This window comes from Apostichopus japonicus, chromosome 7 (assembly GCF_037975245.1).
Source record: "Apostichopus japonicus isolate 1M-3 chromosome 7, ASM3797524v1, whole genome shotgun sequence".
Classification (NCBI taxonomy): domain Eukaryota; kingdom Metazoa; phylum Echinodermata; class Holothuroidea; order Aspidochirotida; family Stichopodidae; genus Apostichopus; species Apostichopus japonicus.
In genome coordinates, this window is record NC_092567.1 from 14426561 (window position 1) to 14448881 (window position 22321).

At 36.4% G+C, this 22321-nt stretch overlaps 1 protein-coding gene across 8 annotated transcripts in view; it reads left to right on the forward strand.

The window, feature by feature from the left end:
* Positions 1 to 3632: 3632 nt before the first annotated feature.
* LOC139969417 (liprin-beta-1-like) overlaps positions 3633 to 22321 on the forward strand; it is a 123380-nt gene continuing 104691 nt past the window's right edge. For 6 of the 8 annotated variants that reach the window (XM_071974354.1, XM_071974355.1, XM_071974360.1 and 3 more), the window contains exon 1: positions 3633 to 3803. The gene's annotated coding sequence lies outside the window, so the exon portion shown is untranslated. The remainder of the gene's footprint in view (positions 3804 to 22321) is intronic. The other 2 variants (XM_071974361.1, XM_071974362.1) reach the window with 1 other exon arrangement.

Sequence of the window (22321 nt, forward strand, 5' to 3'; positions counted from 1 at the left end):
TAGCTTTGACTGTATTTTTCGTAATATGTTATCTCAATCATATAGGTGTCTCATATTTCACTACATTCCTTTTACGAACTTTCGTAACTACAACAGTATAGGTGTCTCGTGATCCTGTAGATTCCTAACACTATTCCAATAAGTTTCTCACAAACCCATACATTCCTAATGCAATTCCAGAAGGTATTTCATGATCCCGTAGATCATAACACTTCCAATAAGAGTCTCATGAGCCAACACGTTCTCAGTGCGATACCAGTAAGTATATCATGATCCCGTATATTCATAACTTTGTTCAAATAAGTGTCTCACAAGTCCATACATTCCTAATGTGATCCCAGTTTATGTGGCTCATGATCCCGTATATTCTTAGCACTATCCCATTATTAAGTGCCTGATGAGCTAATATATTCCTATTGTGTTCATTCGTAATGTGATCTCAATAGGTTTCTTATGTTGCAGTACATTCCCAGTGCGATCCTAATTTATGTGTCTCATGATCCCGTACATTCTTAACATTATCCCAATAAGGGTCTCACAAGCCCATATATTCCTAATGCGATCCCAGTAGGTGTCTCACGATCCCGTAGATTCTTAACACTATCCCATTATTAAGTGCCTCATGAACCATTCCTATTGTGTTCTTTCCTAATGCGATCCCAATAGGTTTATCAATTTCTAGTACATTCCCAGTGCGATCCTATTATAGGCTATGTGTCTCATGATCCCGTAGATTCATAACACTAACCAGTTAAGTTTGTCACGAGTCCATACATTCCCAATGCATCGTTCTCATTAAGTTTGCATTAGCCCAGCTAATTTTGGGTAAATTTTCCAAACAAAGCTATCCTGGAGAATTTGACCTTCCAATGAATTCATGGCCGGACATTGAAAAGTGTACGCCACACTACGTTGGCTTTAATTTTGACTGGTGCCCCCAAACAGCTAGGGAATGCCTCAGAACCGTATATACGTCTCTGAAATGGCTATATGTATAGAGATGGGCGGCCACAAATTATGTGCTGCATGACTGCTCGTTTGGTAGAGCGAAGGGCTTGTTATAATGAGGTCACTAATTCGAATCCCGTTCTAGCCATACACAAACAACAAAATATTTGTTCTCTTTCGTGGTTAATTTACAGTCATTTAAGTCATTATCTTGGCATTTTGCAAGAAAATAATGAATAACTCACTTATTAAATTTATGGAATGGATTATTTTCTTAACAAATTATTATAACTCAATTATTAAAACTCAAATGTGTGTATTTGTATTTTGAGTTAGACATTATATCTTGATGTTTATTATGGGACTCGGGCTGAATACACAGACTACATAATTGCATATACATTGCCCATTACCCGTTGCTAATGGGAAGGCTGTACAAGGTGAATATGACCACAAGGTTTCAAAATCAATCTGCATGAACTGTGGCGCATGTCATGTGGTGCTATTACTAACATGAATATATTAGCGTGGTTAAGGATTGGGACGTGGTAGGCCTACCCTAGCCCCCAGGCGAAGACGGCGGGTACCAACTTGGCCGGGGTTAACGGGGGGGGGGGGGGATCGCGACAACTACCTAACATTGTGGTCCACCCATTCGATTCAAAAGTAATTATATAGAAGGGACAGATCTTGTGAGCTCTTATCTTAAGGCGTCCGATGATAGGGACAGAACATGCATCCACTTCCACACCCGAGCGCTCTCTCAATTTGCGCATTGGGGAATCAAAGAATCTAAATATTCACGAAGGACTGTATGCTGCAAAGTTAGGCTGACACACAATACAACTACTGTATATAGACAGCCTATACATTAATTTTTGCGGAAAAGGCAAGTAAGTAGCCTAACTGCGCGACTGATTAGGAAAGATTAGGAGTATACATTAAAATAGTTTAGAACAATAAGCATAATTGATAAAAATAACAATTTATTTTATTTTATACAGCGTAAGATCCACAAAAGTGCTCTAAAACGCTATGTAACAGCAAAAAATATGTGACACATAATATGTAGTAAAACTCCAGAATAAAATACAATATAATTAATCATCAATTAAAAACAGAAGAAATTTCAAATTCCAACACATTTATTCACGCAGTTGGCATTTAGGCATAATAAACTTTCTTATTTTTCTGACTTCGTTTTGAAAAAGGAGCTGTTAGTAACTAATGCCATATGACTATTTCATTTTTCAAGATGTCCAAATTCAAGATGTTCGTAGTCTATGGAATTTTCCATAAAATGAAAAGGTTGACATTAGGCAAAATAAAGTCTGGATATGTTATAGTAGCCTACCAGACAATCAACAACAAAAAAAAAAAAAAAACTCGAGTGCTGGTGATGTTTCTACAGCTGTTCTTCTCAAGATATTCAACTTAAGAAAAATGCTAAATCTCTGGAATTCTCTTTTAAAGCTAAATTGATGATGACGTCGGCTCTCAGTGCAGAGCTGAACGTTAATTCTAATCCAATGTATATACATATATATTATATATTACAATAACTCTATAAAGTCAGATTCTTATAACTTCATACTAACAACAATATGCACCTTGGATGATGTACATCTAAACATCATTTGTCCTTGGCAAATAAATACTACATTATAAAACATATCATGCATGTGAGACCATAAAAGTTCAATGTTTTCAGCACCATTTGTCCTTGGAAACATATCAAAATGTATGTTTTAAGTTGTTTGGCCTATAATGACGAAGATTTTTGACAGGAAATGTTAAAAGTAAGTTGGCCTGACGTTTCGATCCTAGCAAGATCCTGCTAGGATCGAAACGTCAGGCCAACTTACTTTTACACATTCTCTTACACAATATCTCTAGTGGATAAGCAGTTTGCTAACAGTTTTATTTTATTTTTATTTAGGAAATGTTAGGCATTCAATAATCGGGCACACGCGACAAATCATGCAATTACTCATGCAAATTCCGCACATGCGCGCAATTTGCCCATACAAGATATTTTAATCATATGGGCTGTTATTTTAGTAGTTTCTCGACAGTTGTGAAAACATTAACATTTTGGTGGTGGTCGTGGTATAGGGAATAAATGGCACCGTGAAGCACAGTAAACCCGTAATCACATGCATGACGTCACATGCTATCAAACTGCCGATTAGTAGGATAGTAGTATCGTCTTTGCATATCACCATATTACTAACGTTTAGTGATAATGCAGTGATGATATTCCCCAGTACCATGATATTAGAAATAATTATACAGAAAGAAGTTGAAGTAGCAGTTGGCTGAATTCAAATAATTATTCTGCAGGCAATACCCCTACACTGCCTGCACTAGTGCTGTACGGAATGTAAAACTAACGTTAGGGTATAGCCTTAATATAAAATCAAAGGCCGCGATGTTGACGTCATGCATAGGGTTCCGGGCTTACAGGGCGTGCCGGGAATAAATGGCCAATACGAGTCAAAGAGGGTTAAAGTGGAGGCCACTTGAAAAATGTTCTTCGAAATAAATGGTAAAATGCATTTCAATTAGTCTTCTGAAGTGAGGGCGGCATGCAGCAACAGTTGTTTGGTTTGTCAGAACAGTCATATGTGTACACCGGAAGTACGACTCCTTAGTGCTCTGAAGCTGTGTGCTTCATACTGAACTCAACAGTAACTTTACAACAAGAAATTTACTACTCGTTCCGTACACTTTACTGTGGTATTCAGTTAGAAAAGTTAACGCTTTCTCTAAGAATACAGGAATAAAGCTACTCGGTTTAACGGAGAATTTCGTTCTAAGGTTACTACGTGATTGAAGCAGCTCAAGAATTCTGTGTAAGACATTTTCCCCCTGCATTCCGTTCTTCTTTTTTTGATTATAGAAACGAATCGAGGCGAAGAGACGTTACACTTTAACCTAACGAATATATGCTAGGAAATAACATTAGGCTCAACATAATACTAGAGTAGAGGATATTGTTAGTGGAGAAATTACCGCATAGTGACATAGCCTAAGGTCATGAGTTAAGCTTATGGACCAACTATTCAAATCAGCTTAGGTTATATTGTTGGTCATAGGTCTTTACGAAGTGAGCTTATAACAACTGCTAGGCCCTCTTGAATGTAGGCAAGGCCTAGACAACATTTAGGCATACAATAATCGTCTGCACATAAAGTCATGTACTTACTCTCAAGAAAGGCAAGCAATGTGATATGTGTCCTCACATGGATGTATTTGCCCATACAAGATATTTTAATTATAGAGGCTGTGAGTTACATATTTTCCAGCCAGTATTGAACACACTTACATTTTGGTGGTGGTTGGGGTGTAGGGAATAAATGGCCAATGCACTAAGTTATATAGAAAATCAAGTTAAGGGAAAGTTGGGTTCCCTTGAATAAATGTCTTTTGCTATTAATGGTAAAGTGCGTTCCAAACATTTTATGAAGTGAGAGTGGCATGCAGCTACATCAAGAAAAAGTCTTTTATGATGCAAGTTATGAAAGGAAGAAAGTCCAAAGGTTGGTCGGGTGGAGGCTCACAGGCTGTGTTGGATACTTTGTCAAATACTGTACCCTTGCAGTGTTATAATCAGAGGACCCATCATTGAACCCAATTGTTCCTTATGCCAGTTTAATATTATAATCTGTGTACTGTGTGGGTATTTTGTGTACAGTATGTGTTAATGACGTGGCCAGCTACACAGTACTAAAAAGACTGGCATAATATGTCAGGGGCATTGGTTGGGTACAGCTACTTTGAAAATAAAGAAACAGTGGCATCCATGCTGATAAAGGTCCATGTGAAAAAAAAAGAACAACTCAACTTGCAACTGACTTAATATTTATTCACTTGCTTCAGAGGTGAACTGCCCATGAACCTTGATCAGTATATTTGTTTGAATGTATTATTGACATCTTAAATAATTAATGTTAAAGTCTATTGTAATAAAATATGTTGTTGACTGCCCTTTCTGTTATGGCCAAAATATTTTGATTTGACCTTGAATTGACACCCCTGGAACTTTATGCACCAACTGCATGATAGCCTATACCTTTTGACTACTGTTTGATGATTTGGAACTTGCATTCGTGTGAAGGAGTTTCTTTTTTGTGTGAATGATGACAACCTCTTGAAAGAAAGGGGGGCATGCACATTGTGGTAAAGTGGTCAAGGCAGTGGACTTGTGATCTAATTAGGATTATAGGATCAAGTACTGGCCAGATCATTATGTTGTGTTCTTGGGCAAGGGACTTTATTTCCATTGCCTCTCTTCACCCAGGTGCATAAACAGGGACTTGTGAGGTAACTTGTTAATATAGTTGTGTGTGTCAGATTTTGGCTGTACCCTATGGGAAGTCCCCCTGGGACATGTGGATGTGGTGACCCAGGAGAGATTGATTGAATTGTGCACACTTTGGTGTGTGGGTGTGACAAGTTACAGTACCAATGACCAGGGTTAAGCTGTAAAGTTGTTTGAGAGGACCTTGAATTTGAACAAGACTGTAAACCTTCAACTTTAAACTTCAACTCTAAGAAAAGTACAATTATTAACAGGAGCATTTGGGCGGTGGTTGCAAATTATCTAAAACTTGAATTTCCATAGCCTAAATTAGGCCCTTACTTAGTCCAGTTGTATACATAAGTACTGCAGAAGACCCAGAGTAGAGTCTCTGTACACTAGTCCTAGTGTACACCTATTGTACAGTAGGCCAGGTAAGGTTTTTGAAGTTGGTACAAGTCAGCTGAGAATTTTTTTTTATAAGATTCACATTGATGGATTAACAAGATTTAAATTGATAGATTAACAGATTAACAGAGTAACGTTGATCTTAAAGATTTGCTGTGTAGTCCTGCTTTCTTCCTTTAGGTAGGCTTACTATAGCAAAGAACCTAATGATAGACAGATTATATAGCAAAAAAGACATCCTGCTGATCAAGTCATTTTGTCACAATCATAATAGTTCATTGCCAATTCAGGATTGGAAAAGCACCTCTCGATATTCGCTGCAGTATGTCCAATACTGTGTAAGCACTTTGCAAAATACTTGTAAAGTTTCATACCTGTAGGGTAAGTTTGGCCATGTACAGTATGTAGCACCGGCTTGTGGTGGTTAGGCTATACACAATTCAACAGTTGTTTGTAACACAAAAAATGGTAAAACCTAAATTTTCATTTTTGTAGGTTATGAGTTTAGTTTTATTAGGGATTTTCAAAATGAACTTTGTGAACCTCATATGACTTTAGACACTTTGCTGTACTTAACAAGAACAATTGGCACCTAGAATTTTGGCCTTCTGTCATAAAACAGATAACTCTCCAAACTTTCTCTCACAAAGTCCTGTTTAATCTTTCTCTATCTTTGGGGACCTCTGACCTCAAGATAATGAAAAAAAAATTCACAAAAATATCTTATCTACCAAATAAATCATCAATTAATGAGCTGGCCAGGTTGTAGTTTTGACCTACTGTAGATGCAGGCTGACATCCACAGTCCACCTACAGTATATAAAAGTCAAGAGTTTGTTTATAGTACAGAACTACCAAGTTTGACACTGTACTGTAAGTAAGAGATCCAGGGCTCCATCCAGGATGTATTACCTACAGTGCCCTGTCAGGGTATTATAATGCAGTCCTTCCATGCTCCATCTGCAATACCCACATAACACAGTTTCTATTGCTGGAGGTAAAGACAATTAAAAAGACAAAAAACCCGAAATTAGATAAGAGAAGAAAGAAATTTTATCACAGATTTCAATCACCCCTACGTTCTCGTCAAAAGCCCATTAATATTGTGAAATATATTAGACAATTTCATTACGTTGCAATACTGTATACTTCAGGAAACAAACTCTGTGTAAGTATGTAACTGAGTAAAAGCTATAAGATGGAGCAAAATTAGCTATCAGATAAAGAACTCAAGCTTGATAATATAAAACCAGGTGCCATGATTTTCCTTCAAGTTGTGTATTAATACTAAACTCTCAAGCATTAGTGATGACATTAGCCCACGAAGGAAGAACTTTGTGAATTTTCAATTGATTGTGATTAGATTTGCATAAACAGTTGCCCGTGCAGCATTCTAATTGTAGAATTCAATCGGTCGACATGGGAGGAATTATTTCAATGTTTTCTGTGTCTTTTCTTTGAAAGTATAACTTGAAGTGCTCTCAGTGCCCTACTTCTTATAAACATTGCACGCTAGATACTATTATCCTATACTGGTAAACAAAAATAGTCAAAAGAAAGAAATGAATACAAAAGGCCCAAAATAAAATTTGAATAGTGTATTCATTCTACTTGAAATGTCACTATTATTATTAAGTTACGCTGGAGGGCATTTTGAATGGCTGTGAAAAATTGTCATAACAAATAAATATTTCTTGTTTAAACAAACATGGGCATAAGTTAGTCTAGTAAATTAAAGTTGGTGGGTTGCGTTTGTAATTTCTCTTGCCATCAGATACCTTGAATGAGAATAATGTAGTGATTAATGTCACAAAAGATGTTTTAATTTTTGAAAAAGTAGGTTGGTTGGCAAAATAGTAGAATTTACTAATCTACCTCAAAGTAACCTTTATAGATACAAGACTGAAGATGTTATTTTCGTTAGTAACTGTTGATGCATTCTACTAACTGTGTCTCTTGGGATGAACACAATTTGAACAAATAGTGAGTTTTCTATCGTGTCAAATTGTTGATGCCGAACGATCTACAAAACACAAAAAAATTGTATACACTAGTAGTACTGTACATAGGGACATTATTTTGTGTCATTCTACAAACATGAATGTCATGTTGGAAACCATATGTGTCCCCATTACCCAAGTGACTGTGATGGTTCTGAATTTGACCAGTAACACATTCAAACATTTCTATTGTTAGACTACTGTGTGTTGTTATGTACACATTGCAGCACTAACTGTAAGTACTGCATATGGTTTATCCTCCACATTATGTTAACACTTACCTCACTGTTTAACTTTAACCATTACAAACTTTAGGTGCACTGAACTTTTAATAATTAGAAAAAAAAAGTAGTGCAGGGGGTAGTATTGATAGGAGTTTACATTACCTCTGGACTCTAATGGTATTATGCTTCTGTCCACTTGAATTGAAACAAACTTGATTACCCTCACCGTTCAACATCAACATGAACACCTCTTACTTTCAAACCAATGCTTATTGTGAGTTTAGTAGGTCTGCTGTATCCTGGTATAGATGACACTAAAGGTCTCATCCTCGCAACAAACTGATCTGAAATGACACAAACTGTGACAAGGTGAGCTGCCACATCAACTCAGGTTTGTAGTTTTGTCACTCTCTAGCATCAAACTACATTGACAATTATGCACAGTATCTGTCATTGTATGTGTGGATACCTTAAGTAACAAGTATCGAGTATGTCAACAACATTGCTTGTTTTTATTTTAAACCTTTTCCTTCATACAGAGAACACTTGTGTAGTTTTCATCCAATTGAATTATCTGTTTCTTAGTCATATATGAATAAATTATCTCCTCAGTTTTCAAATATTGCAATGGAGATAAAAAAGTTGGTAATTTCTTGAATATACCATTGTATACTTTACTGGGATAGTGTATCTTCAGATACAATTGTAATGCTAGTGATAAGACCAGTGTTTATCCCATCTAGACCGCATAGGTTGACAAAACATGACATTTGCAGTCAAGTGTATCACACTAAAGAATTCTACTCTGTAATCAATATATGTACAGTAAGGGTGCAGTTTCTGTACCGTGCTAGCTACTGTATCCTATGGTTCCAAGTTTAAATTTGTAATGTTGTTTTTAGAACAACCTAGAGACTATTCATTAATTTACACAAGTATTGCTTTAAGACATTGAGTTATTCTACAAAGACGTGCAATTTCTGCTGCGGTTCTCATATGTATGTAAGGAAATGCATACCAGGTTTACTTGGTACAAGACTCATCGTGTACGGTATATCGTGCCTTGCGGTAAATTAATTATGTATGATGGTGCAGACTTGTGGGAATGCTCCTACAGTATTTCCTCCAGCCTTCGTTACATTAGTCAGATTATTTTAATGCATCGATCACAGGAAGGCAATATCTGGAAAAGCTCTTTTCTCTAGGAAACCGATAAATGTCCCGTTTCATTCGTTTGGAGGCACTGCAAGTTGTGACATGACATAAAAATGTTATTTATGTTGTTTACTCGTATGTTGTGAGGAAATCTTGTTTAACTGTTCCAGATTTGTTACATTTGTAAGCGAGTGAACAAATTAGTTTCAGTGCATGCAGTAACTGGGTGGTGGAAATCTGTCAGAAACTTGGTAAAGGCTGCATGTATGGGAACTACTGCAAGTCATTGACATAGTGGGGATTGGGGAACTTGGTGGGATTAAGTGGGGGTGGGCTAGGGTGCATAAATGGGTTAGAGATATACTCGGCATAATGCTAACTTGGTCATATATGTTCGGACTTGTGAGAGTCCTGGTCAGGGTTACATTAAAGATGGTTTGGGTGGGGGGGGGGACAAGGTGACTATAACGTGTGTAGAGGGAGGGGGACAGAGGTGAGTGTAAACTTCAAGTTTCATTGTAATTCAACATAATTGTTGAATGAGTGGAAAGCCATGGGTAAAGAAGGGGTGAGCAAACATGTTTATAGTAATTTCACAACCCTGGTATATTTTAAACCTCACTACTTCAGTGCACTCATCACTTTATCTGTCTCGACTCTACTACAACAAAGAGGTGCAAAATTTTACAGTATTTTTGCACTAAGCCATGTTACTTCATGATTAGCTTATGACTAATTCATGGCATTTGTGAAGGGCATCTTTCATGGTGGAAGTGATATCTGTAAATTTAGGTGCTTAAAAAACTTGTTTCAAGTCTTAAACCCGGCTGTTGCTCATTCTGAGATTGACCATTATAAATCAATTAAATTAATATCTTAACTTCCTTTGCAATCAGAATATCCCAAACACCATCGTAGCTTCTTTGTAACTTTATAGTCATTGAATATGTTTCCAAACACTTTTTCTCACATTCCAATTTGCCTTACGATGAAGCTTTCAAAAAAATCTCAGTGCTGATAGAGAATCATTGAAAGAGAAGAAAGAAAGAAACTAAAAGGGATATACAGTATATCAAGAATGAAATTTGAATAAAAAAAGAGTAGAAAGTAGAGAACGTCCACAGGTTATTAACTACTCTGTGAAATTCAGGTCGTTCTACTGTGAAAGGTAATCATGTGTTAAGCTGATCTCTGTAGTGTAGTACAGGTGGCCTCTTCTTAATTACGATAACATTGGATATATTAATATATGTACACAGTATATTTCTCTTACTACACAGTGTAATATAGCAATATCTGGCTACACTACAGTACAGTTTTTTAAATGCTATCACCAATATCAAGTACTGATCCCTAAATACATATTCAATGTAATTCTAAGGCACAGGTCTATAAGATCTTGACTGCTGTTACTGCTGTACTGTACAACTTGAAGCCATTGGGAATATAACCTTTTCATGTGCTGGGTTGGATTCATTTCATTTTGTATTTAAAGTCAAGTATAAGAGGGGAAGGCCATTGAATCTAGGCTAAGATAACAAGTCCCATATTGCAGAATTTCGGTTGAATACATTAGCATGGTGATGGATTAAAGGAGTGTCTTCATGAATGTAAGTTCACTAGTGACGAGCGTGCAAACAAATGTCCATAAAGTTTTCACTGGTAACAGTACTTTTAGTATAGAAAAAAATAATAAAATACCCAATAGCAGAGACAATTGGTTCAAAGTCAATAAAGGCTAATACAGTAGGCCCACTGTTTGTAGTTTACACAACAAAATGTGAAATTGAATATATTCTTTCCAGAGACTTCACAGGGATCACAAAACTTCTAATATAGGTTTTCTTGGTCACTTACGATCATAATTTACTCCAATGTTTCAACAACAACAAATTCTTACAAATAGTGAGTACAGAAAGTAGCCTTTGTAAAACAAAATTTGTGTTTACTTAGAGAGAGCCTTTAGCTGACATTATGAAGTCAGAAGTATTACATTATTCATGTTGAAATCCCCTGCTGTGCATTCAGACCTACTGTTGTAGCTTGAACTACAGTACAGTAACTATTCTGTAGTTTCCGATATCATTTTAGCAAGTTTTGTTTGTGGTGGAGGTGTGTATAGCCACGTACATTAAAATGACTTATGTTTATCATGGCATCTAGTGTTATTGACATATATGGTGGTTCTTGCCATTTCTATTGTAAAAGCTAGTCCTGGTTATACTACAGTACTAACAACCATACGTCTAGTGCTCTGAAGTCATCGAAACCTCAATGCATTTTGCATTCTGGTTTTTAGCAAGTTTTGATAGTCTGTTGTCTGATTTGTTCGGGCATGGGCGGCAGTTGAGTGGCTTTGAAAAGTGTAAATTTAAATATTTTTAAGAGCAAAAAAAGATGCTGACAATCTCAACTGAAGCTGAGTCTCAAATTGGCCGAATAAAGAAGGAGAGTGGTGACTAGTCTACAGTACTGCAGATCAGCTAGACTACTGTAGCCATAACTATATTGTGCTGCAATAATTTTGCTCCTAATGTTGATTTTATCCCTAATGGTTAATGGATTCCATCCATCTTATGTAGTGACAAAAAGCCACCATTTTGATAGGTTGGTAAGTTTGAATTTGAAATGAAAGCCCCAGTTTCAATGATTGTTTTTATTGGAAATGGCTTTTAAAATTCATATAATTCTTGTCAAGGCACAAAATACTTAAAATGCAGCACCAAGGTTAAGTTTAGTTACGAAGAAGTGATGATCTGCTAGCGTTGTATTCATTATTAAAGATACAGAGACAAATATCTCCTTGATACTGTACATGTTAATATGGATGGTGCCGCCATGAAATGGCTGATAGTTACATTACTAGCTAATTTCAAGTTTTCCAAAGAACAAAATGGAAGCTTGAGAGTCGAGGACTCCATGCCGTAGCTCTGTATCGTTCTGACGAAGATGTCTAAACATCTTGAATCCAATTATTAAAGAGATGTTTGTAGTCATAACGATCTTCTTCCTAATTGTCAAGTCATTATAAAAGGTTTCTTATTTACAGAAGGTGTTGTTTGTGTCCCACAAATTTATTGGTTATTGTTCAGTTTGCAAACTTCCAAAGTGTATGCCTTGTTTCCTGACCAGTTTACTGTAGGTGAACTGTTATTGTTTAATCGGGTACCTTGCATTTCCTTGAGGGATTGAGTGTGGTACCATTAGAAATGTTGTACATCAATGAAATGCAAATTTTGAACATAATCAAGTGTGAAATGCCTCCATTTACTGTACAAGTTCTTGTCCCATATTCTCTGTATTTTACCGATAGGTGAACTCCTTTAATATCTGGGCTTTCATTGTGTAGTAGTTTATTCTGCTAGAGTTGGAAGTTCATGTTGTGGAGTCAAATTTATTACTTCAGTAATCAATAGTTATTGCGGAGGGATAGCTTTTAATAGACTGTTTGGCAACAGGATTAGTGTCGCCTCAGACCAGCTTGTCTGCACACACATTAAATATCTCATCGATATGAATTACTTGATTGGCCAGGGTAACACCAGGGACATAGGTTTAGAGTTTTGGTGCTTAGCATAGTACTGTATAAGGAGGACTTTTTCTAAAAATATTTAAGATTGATTCTCGACTAGTAGGTCGCCGGGGGATACTGATGTGCTGCTGAGGAAGGTACATTTCAATTTTGTTGAGGTGTTTGTGCTCTTGGGATCAATTGAAGTAAACACATGAAACTTTCCCTTTTATATCCTCTCTAAGTAAGGTTAGTTGAGGGAGCCCGCAATCATTCCAGAAGAATTTATTACTATATGAGATGTATACAGTAGAAATAGAGGCTGTTAAAGCTATCATGGATGGGTACTTTATGGTCCTTAAAGGAACGAGGGGTAGGGGAAGAGATAGCCAATGTACAGTAAGACGGAGGGGGAGGGAGGGAGGGGGAGGGTTGAAGATGCATGTTTGAGTTAGGGTCAGAAATGTTACACTAAAGTAAGCAATGATCACTGCTTACCTTTTAAAGTTATTTTGGGTTGGTATTTTCATGCAATCTTCATTTTTATTTTATTTCATTTGAATCTGTCTTTCAATCAAAATCCTCGTTCAGGTCTCAGAAAGTTACAAATATCACTGACATTGTCAATATTAGTGTTAACAGTGTAAGGGACTGGAGCTGAGGGTTCAGTTTAAAGTATTTTCTATTTTTCCCCTACTGTAGATAGCATAAATCAATTAACACCTAGTTCTGTGTCATTGTGTTTATTTCTGTCTACAGGTTAAAACAAAGAAATACGAATGATTAATTAGTGTATAGTAGTCCAAGTTACTGTACTTCTCATTTGTGGTGTAAGCATAATATAAGCAAGTGCTATTGCTACAACTCTGAACAGTTGTTATGAAAATATCTCCTAACAGAAACTTACAGGAAACAAACTATAACAATGAATTCATGAAGTCCAACAATATACAATTTATGATTAATATGAATACTTTTGAAGGATTGTTTGGAGAGGATATAGGTGACACATGACAGACTCTTTTGATTAACATTGGGTACATCACACTTGAATGGTTTGATTAAATTTCCTTGAGCACTGTAATATCTGTGGTGCCATGTGCACTGTACTGTATACTTAACATTGGATAGATGAATGCATTAGTGCGGTTACTGCGGTACAATGTTATAGAGATTTACACTTAAGTACTGTACATAACTGTACAGTAGATGATTGCATTAGTGCAGTACAATGTTATAGAGGTTTACACTTACTGTACATATTAAGTGTACAGTAGATGAATGCATTAGTGCGGTACAATGTTGTTATAGAGGTTTTCACTTACATCGGTGTACAGTAAATGAATGCATTAGTACTGTACAGTACTATGTTATACAGATGGGCAGTTACATGTGTGTACAGTAGATGAATGCATTTATAGTGCAGTACAATGTGAAAAGAGATTTACACTTACAGTACATAAGTGTACACTTACAATAGATGATGCATGAGTACAGTACAATGTTATACAATGGACACTTACTGTACATGAGTGTGCAGTAGAAGAATGCACTTACAATATTATACAGATGGACACTTACATGTGTGTACAGTAGATGATTGCATTTGTACAGTACAATGTTATACAGATGGACACCTGCATGTGTGTACAGTATATGTAGATGAATGCATTAGTGCAGTACAATGTGTACTGAAGGACACTTACATGTGTGTACAGTATAGCTGAATGCATTAGTACAGTACTATGTTATACAATGGACACTTACTGTACATGAGTGTGCAGTAGAAGAATGCACTTACAATATTATACAGATGGACACTTACATGTGTGTACAGTAGATGATTGCATTTGTACAGTACAATGTTATACAGATGGACACCTGCATGTGTGTACAGTATATGTAGATGAATGCATTAGTGCAGTACAATGTGTACTGATGGACACTTACATGTGTGTCCAGTATAGATGAATGCATTAGTACAGTACTATGTTATACAGATGGACACCTGCATGTGTGTACAGTAGATGAATGCATTTGTGCAGTGCAATGTTTTGCAGATGGAAAAACTGTGTGTACAGAGTAAAGTGCATTGAAAGCTAAGTAATATATTTTATAAACATGTCATGATGAATGATGCAAGATAAAATGAGTCTTCTATGATGATTTGAGCCTAGTGTTGTGAGCCTTCAATATTGGCAACATGCAGTGTAATCTGTCATGGTAATGGTATCTCCTGAGATACTGTGAACGTGTACAAAGCTTTAACTTTATTGAAATACTTTAAGCTATAACAACCATTCTGTCAAATACAGTACAACAAAGTTACACCCTCCGATACATGTGACTGCTACAGGCGAGCTGTTTACGTGGCTTTTATTATCCCTGCACTCAATGCCTGGAGCAGATCAATGATTCCTTTCCCATCCAAAATCTCATTACCTGCAACCTCTCGAGTAGATCTTAAATAGTGCATTCCCCTGATCCTGGTTTCATTTCCTACCCTAATTGGCTTGTTTAAAGATTGAGATACATGCAGCTTAATGAGGTCTTTATGAATCTCCAAAACACTAATACCAGAGTCATTTAGTGTCACTTAATGGTCAGAAAAGACAGTTACTTCATTTGCCCAAGGACATGTGGGCCTGAAACAAGCGTAATCGATGGAAGGTGATTGGCTTGTAATGAACAGGATAAACCCTTTAACTTTCTGGCTAATAGGTTTAATAAGATAACACGTAATAAACTGTGCAGAATTCTTTGGTAGAGAATCATAATTAGTACAGATGATGAAAAACATTGATTTTATCAGACATTTAAAGACTGTTTAAGCTGATAAGCAATGTTAAAGTATAAAAAAATTGATAATTATTTGCATATTTTAATGAGAGAAGTGTACAACATTTCATTTGTGTTTGTCGTATTTTGTGTGACAAATTTAGACAAGTTGGAAATTACATTGATGTAAAGGTGGACAGTATGCTTTCATTCTGTTGCTTGCTTTATGTACAGTAGTTATTGATTCCTTGCTGAAAGCAAAAGGAACCAGTGCGGTAATGATTCGGTGTAGATGTGTGTGTGTGCATGTGACCCTTGACTTGTAAACATAATAACTCAATATTCTAAAGGTGGGTTGACTTCAAACTGGTATTGCATCCACAGTCTCTCTCTGCTGATTCGTTCTAGGTCAGGACGGCTACCTACAGTAAGGATTCAATCCTCTGTAGGGACATGTCATTAATGGTATGGTTGGGAAGGTTTAAGTGTTTTCCAACTGCGGTCTCAGTTTCATGGTGTTGACTGTGGATCTGTGACCATAGAACCGCTTCTTGAGGGTGTTTGTGGTTTCACCAACATACTGGATGCTGCAAACTCTACAAGAGATCAGAAAGATGACATTAGAGGTTGTGAAAGTGATGTGACCCTTACAGTAGTCTTGTGTGTGAGTTGCATGCTGTGGCTGGTGATGGAATTGGATTCAACAATGTGGTGGCTGCAGACGATGCATCTCGAGGTACGATCACATTTGAAAGTACCATGCTGAATGGGTGGGTGTAGGGTTAGAAGTTAGAGGTGGAACAGCAGCACGCACAAGAAGGTCTCGTAGGTTGCGTGGACGTCTGTAGGCTATGGTGGGTTTTTCAGTGACGGCTTGATGGAGTCTATATGAAGTGTGGAGAATGTTGTGGTTGTTACAGTTACATTAGCTTGTGATTTGCTGAAGAGGAGGAAGATTTTGGCCATGGAAAGTAACAACCAGAGGGTTAACAATTGAGGAGGAAAAAATCTTTCCACAAAAGTTCTTACACAGCTACTTCATACCATGACATTCCTTCATTTTTCTTCCAGATTCACTTGAGAGAACTTTTCTATCAAAAAGTTTGGTCAAAGTCTTTGAGTGTTACAAATACAGTATCTCAATAAACCAGCTACAACAGTTTCTGGTTTTGGCTTTGTTCTTGGACAACTTTAATTCTGTTTCCATAGCAGTTGGTCACCGAGTGACATACCTGTACAGTATTTTAAGGCAACAAATGACAGAATTTGTGGTCTCCTGGATTATTTCTCTTATTTAGTTTGAGCTCTCGTACTCTTGAAGTGAGTCATACTGTACCACATTGTGCCAAATTATGTTCGTGTTGTGTAGTGTTTTGATAAATTGGTCTGATATTTATTAACCCCTTGTGCTTCAATTTTCAAGTGTCCTTGCGTATATACTGTAGTAGATCATTAGAACAGCCAAATGAGTCATGCAATGTTATGGAAACGCTGTAAGATACAGTATTTGAGAGAAAAGATCTCTCAAAGCTTTGTCTGAAAAACAGCTTTGTTTTTTCCAAGATGATATTGCTTTGACCATTGATGATCTTGTGGATACTGTACTTGCTGGTGGATGTGCTTCAATTTGTGAATGCTCAAGACCAAACACAAGAAGCTGCTTCAATGGCACCATGTTTATGCATGATCCAATGCGATAACAATTCTCTCTGCGCTATGCAATGATCAATGTTTCATATTCAACCTTGGTGAAAATTCACTCAGATTAGCAAACACAGAATTGAGCTATTTTTGTCCTGCCGTGTAGCAGATACTGCCTCTTCTTCTACTTGGCCTGTAATTGGCAACAAATTAGACCTTGGCTCCATTCTGGATATATATACTGTATCTGTATGAAGTCAGAGCTACAAGGAAAGATTATCAAATTGACTTTGGCATGTGAAATTTGCACGGGAACTGTTGTGGTTCACTTGAAAATTGACAATATATTGTGTTTATTGGTATATTTGAAAGTGAGTACACATAAAATGAAGGCAAGCAAGCATAACCAAGTAATCATATAAAAGAAGATGATATGAGTGCTTATCTGTATTAATGTCAGCACAATATTGTTAAAGGCACAGTGTGAAAGCTGGCATACTGCAAGTAGTTTGTTTAACTTGAAAGGGATAATTTTAAGTCTGCAATTAACAGAGATCTGTAAATAGTAACAATCCCACTTTTGTGGAGTTCGCTGGTAAGACGTTTTCTGTCATTAGCCTAAATTATGCCCAAAAGTAATTTCTGTTCTGTCTTTTTAGGGTGTCTGTTCAGGTACATGTATATCCTACTCCAGTGGATGCTGCCATTGCCTATCACATTAAGTGTACCTGGGTGATGAACCTAGCTTTTGTTGCTCCCTTTAGATTGTGTTGCACAGTAATAAATCAAGCTTACATAACATTCACAGTGTGAGTGAAACTCTATTTTACTGATTTTGCTTTCAATAGTGATAAACAGATCAAACCCGATTGGCATTTGTTGAGTGATGCAAGCTCATGCGAAATTAACAAACGGGCAATTCTCATACTCCAATGAAGCCAGCGGAAAACACCAACCGAAATCCCTTTTATGCACCGACAGCGCAGGCCTGTTCAGTCTCAGAAGCCGTTTTGATTACGGATGTTTTTTACCATACTCCACTAATCTGCCAGAAAGATAATATGTTTATCTTGTTCTTGTGGGAAATCAAAAAGAAATTATTTTGGCCTCTGTTTAAGTTTATGCATGCATCGATGGACAGCCATGTTTTCATGCATAGGCAATGGTGATGTCAGACAGCCAAATAGTCTTTATGCTGAAATGCAATTATGATTGCAACGTGGACTTCAGTGGCACAAAAAATGACAGAAGAAGGTTATCACCTTGGGCAATTTCTTGGTGAAAGTACATTTTGCTCTTTATGTAGCTAGATGAGAATCTTTTCCATCCATGAGGAAAATAATTTATTGCTAAGGGGCTAGTAGTATGCTGTAATATTTCATTTAAGTTAGAAACATGTAGCATTCATTTAAATTGAAATGAGGAAAACAGCTAACTGTTTAAGATCATTGACACCTGTATCAACATATCTGAAATTTAATGAACTGGTCCAAAAGATTTGATGCTCTAAAATTTAGTAGAAGCTATTGTTCCAAGTGAACAATATTAAACATAATTACTTCAGTTTGTGTGACCTGCCTTGTTCAATCCCATTAAAATTTGCATACATATGTACAGTACAGTACAGCCCAGTGTCTAAATGAGAGAATATAAAATCAACTCAACCATCATTATTGGTATATATGTGATACAGAAGCTAACTAGATAAAGTTGCAAACAAGCAAAACAAACCATCATCATTAGTGGTGTATGTGTGATACAGAAGCTAACTATTACCTTAACCTTTGCAAACAAGCAAACCAAACCGTCATCATTAGTGGTGTTTACTGTATGTGATACAGAAGCTAAATAGATATAACCTTTGCAAACAAGCAAACCAAACGAGCATCATTAGTGGTGTATGTGTGACACAGAAGCTTTACTATAGATATACTGTAAGCTTTGCAAACAAGCAAACCATGATCTTTAGTGGTGTATGTGTGATACAGAAGCTAACTAGATATACTGTAACCTTTGCAAACAAGCAAACCAAACCATCATCATTAGTGGTGTATATGTGATACAGAAGCTAACTAGATATACTGTAACCTTTGCAAACAAGCAAACCAATCATCATCATTAGTGGTGTATATATGTGATACAGAAGCTAAATAGATATAACCTTTGCAAACAAGCAAACCAAATGAGCATCATTAGTGGTGTATGTGTGATACAGAAGCTTTACTAGATATACTGTAAGCTTTGCAAACAAGCAAACCATGATCATTAGTGGTGTATGTGTGACACAGAAGCTAACTAGATATACTGAAACCTAAGCAAACCAAACCATCATCATTAGTGGTGTATGTGTGATACAGAAGCTAACTAGATATTACCTTTGCAAACAAGCAAACAAAACCATCATCATTAATAGTGTATATGTGATACAGAAGCTAACTAGATATACTGTAACCTTTGCAAACAAGCAAACCAATCATCATCATCATTAGTGGTGTATATATGTGATACAGAAGCTAAATATATATAACCTTTGCAAACAAGCAAACCAAATGAGCATCATTAGTGGTGTATGTGTGATACAGAAGCTTTACTAGATATACTGTAAGCTTTGCAAACAAGCAAACCATGATCATTAGTGGTGTATGTGTGACACAGAAGCTAACTAGATATACTGAAACCTAAGCAAACCAAACCATCATCATTAGTGGTGTATGTGTGATACAGAAGCTAACTAGATATTACCTTTGCAAACAAGCAAACAAAACCATCATCATCAATAGTGTATATGTGCTACAGAAGCTAACTAGATATACTGTAACCTTTGCATCCAAGCAAACGAAACCATCATCATTAGTGGTGTTTATGTGATACAGAAGCTAAATAGATATAACCTTTGCAAACAAGCAAACCAAACAAGCATCATTAGTGGTGTATATGTGATACAGAAGCTAAATAGATATACAGTAACCTTTGCAAACAAGCAAACAAAACGAGCATCATTAGTGGTGTATATGTGATACAGAAGCTTTACTAGATATACTGTAAGCTTTGCAAACAAGCAAACCAAACCATCATCATTAGTGGTGTATATGTGATACAGAAGCTAACTAGATATTACCTTTGCAAACAAGCAAACCATGATCATTAATAGTGTATATGTGATACATAACAAATACACATTTTACTGTATTCTAACAACAGTAGAGCTTTGGTGAATAAACCCCTTGATGAGTACTAGCCTTCTCGTAATTAATATCCAATGTAAATCGTTAATTTTGGAATATTGGCCTCAAATATGCCGAAAGTCAGGTTCAAAGTTTAACAAGTTTGTCACACTCACAGAGACATTGCCTATTTCAACATTCTTCAATATAAATAACTTGGCAAGATACAGTAAGAGATTTTGAGAAGATTTCTTTGCAAAAAAACAAAAAAATATAATTTAGCAACTCTTTTAATTTTGGGCTATAAGTGATTACACCTTTAAGATGTTTGGCATGTTGTTAGGACCCCAGATAAATTTTGTTGTAAATGTTTTATTTTGTTGAAATGAATTAGCTCCCTCAAAGGCCATCATCTCACATTATTAATGACGTATTTCCATTTGGAGGGCTCCAAGTACAGATACGAGGGCATCTGTGGACACATTTGACACTGCTTTGAATTCATTGCTGTTGTTTAGACATATGGTACCTTTAATTATCAGTTGTATTTGGATACTCAATATGAGATAGGTAAAATAGTGATTAGATCTCTCTCCCAATGAAAACCTCACAAAAGATAGAATTCACAATTGGCATATTTTCCCCCAGGGTTTCATCAGTCAACATCTAGCTATTCCTTTCATCTTAGTATCCTGTTTCTATTCAAGGTAACTTTCTGGAGAAATTGACATTTCTTCTTCGTTTTTTGGGCCTGTCTACTGCATCGCAATAGATGAAATAATTGTCATAAATATTGTTGATAGAAATATATTATTCTGGCTGCACATTTGCAGAATTTTTTTTGCGGATTGCATTAGAGAATGATATATCATAGAATGTGTTAAATAATTTAGGGATGAGGCAGAATAGTTCTCACAGTTTAAGAAATCTACATATCAATGTGGAAATTCAGCCTGGAGATATTTAGAGTGAAGTACATGGGGAGAGAGAACTAGAGTGTAGATTTCAAATCAGCTCTTAAATTGCATTTTATTTCACTAGAGCATAGAGTAATGATATTTACTGTAAGGTACAGGTTCATATGAAAGGGTGTACAGTACTAACTGGAATGGCTTTAAAGGTTGCAATTCCTTTTTACAGTGCCAGCAAGTTCACAAATTTTTTCTATTGATAATTTAAGCCACATTTGGCTACTGTAAGTAAATTACAATCTCGTTACAGTACAGCTATTTTGCTTAAACGTTCACATTTCATTTCAAATAAAAAATATACAAAATAAATAAAACAGTCTTTGCGTCAACGTAGTTACAGTATCTCCTCTAAAGCTATTGAAATAGACTTTGATCATGAATTTAGTCAGTAATATTATGCAAGCATTTTGTTGAGTAACTTACCCTGGTGTATCGGATGCAGGTAAATCCTTTTACAGTATGTGTTTTACACAGCATGTCTGTAGGTTGCTGTATACATGTGAGAGACAGTTTATATCTAAATGCAGTATTTACTTCGTTCCTCGCTTACCTGTCTCCCCACAACCTTAGCACCTCATTCTACCGTGTCTAGTATGCCCTGGTAATCTTTTAACACTGTGCACCCTCAACGACCGGCTCCTCCGGTCTTTGCCCTTCCTTCTCATTCTACCATCCAAATTGTCTACACATGCGTTTTTGTAGTGGATAGCAAATCTTACGGAAATTTGCCGGAATACCTTGGATTTTTACCTTTAATACATGCTTTGGGATTTCAGATAGGTTCTACAGTCTTTTACAGCCTGATACTGTAAGTATCCTTTAATCCCAACTCCAGTACGCTGTGAAATGCCAGCTTGTCATATTTTGTTGTATTTTTACTATTCTTTATCGTTTATGTTTCATTCATTCTTTACTTTATTAGAATATTCTTGTTCCAGTTCTAATGGTACACTTTCTCCTGCCATGACGGCTTTCAGAGTATACATACCACACACTGTACAGTAAGGACAGGTCCAACAAATGAAGATTAGATTACTTATAATTCTACACACCAGACGCAGTATTGTGGTGCAGAAAGTAACAAGTCCCTTCCAAACACAACAAAGTACCTCTTGTGTCCAGTGTGTTGTATTAATATGCGTTTCACCTATAGCCAATACCTGAAACTACCACAGGGATATCCCATTAATTGGTGCATTCCATAGCTGTGACTCAACA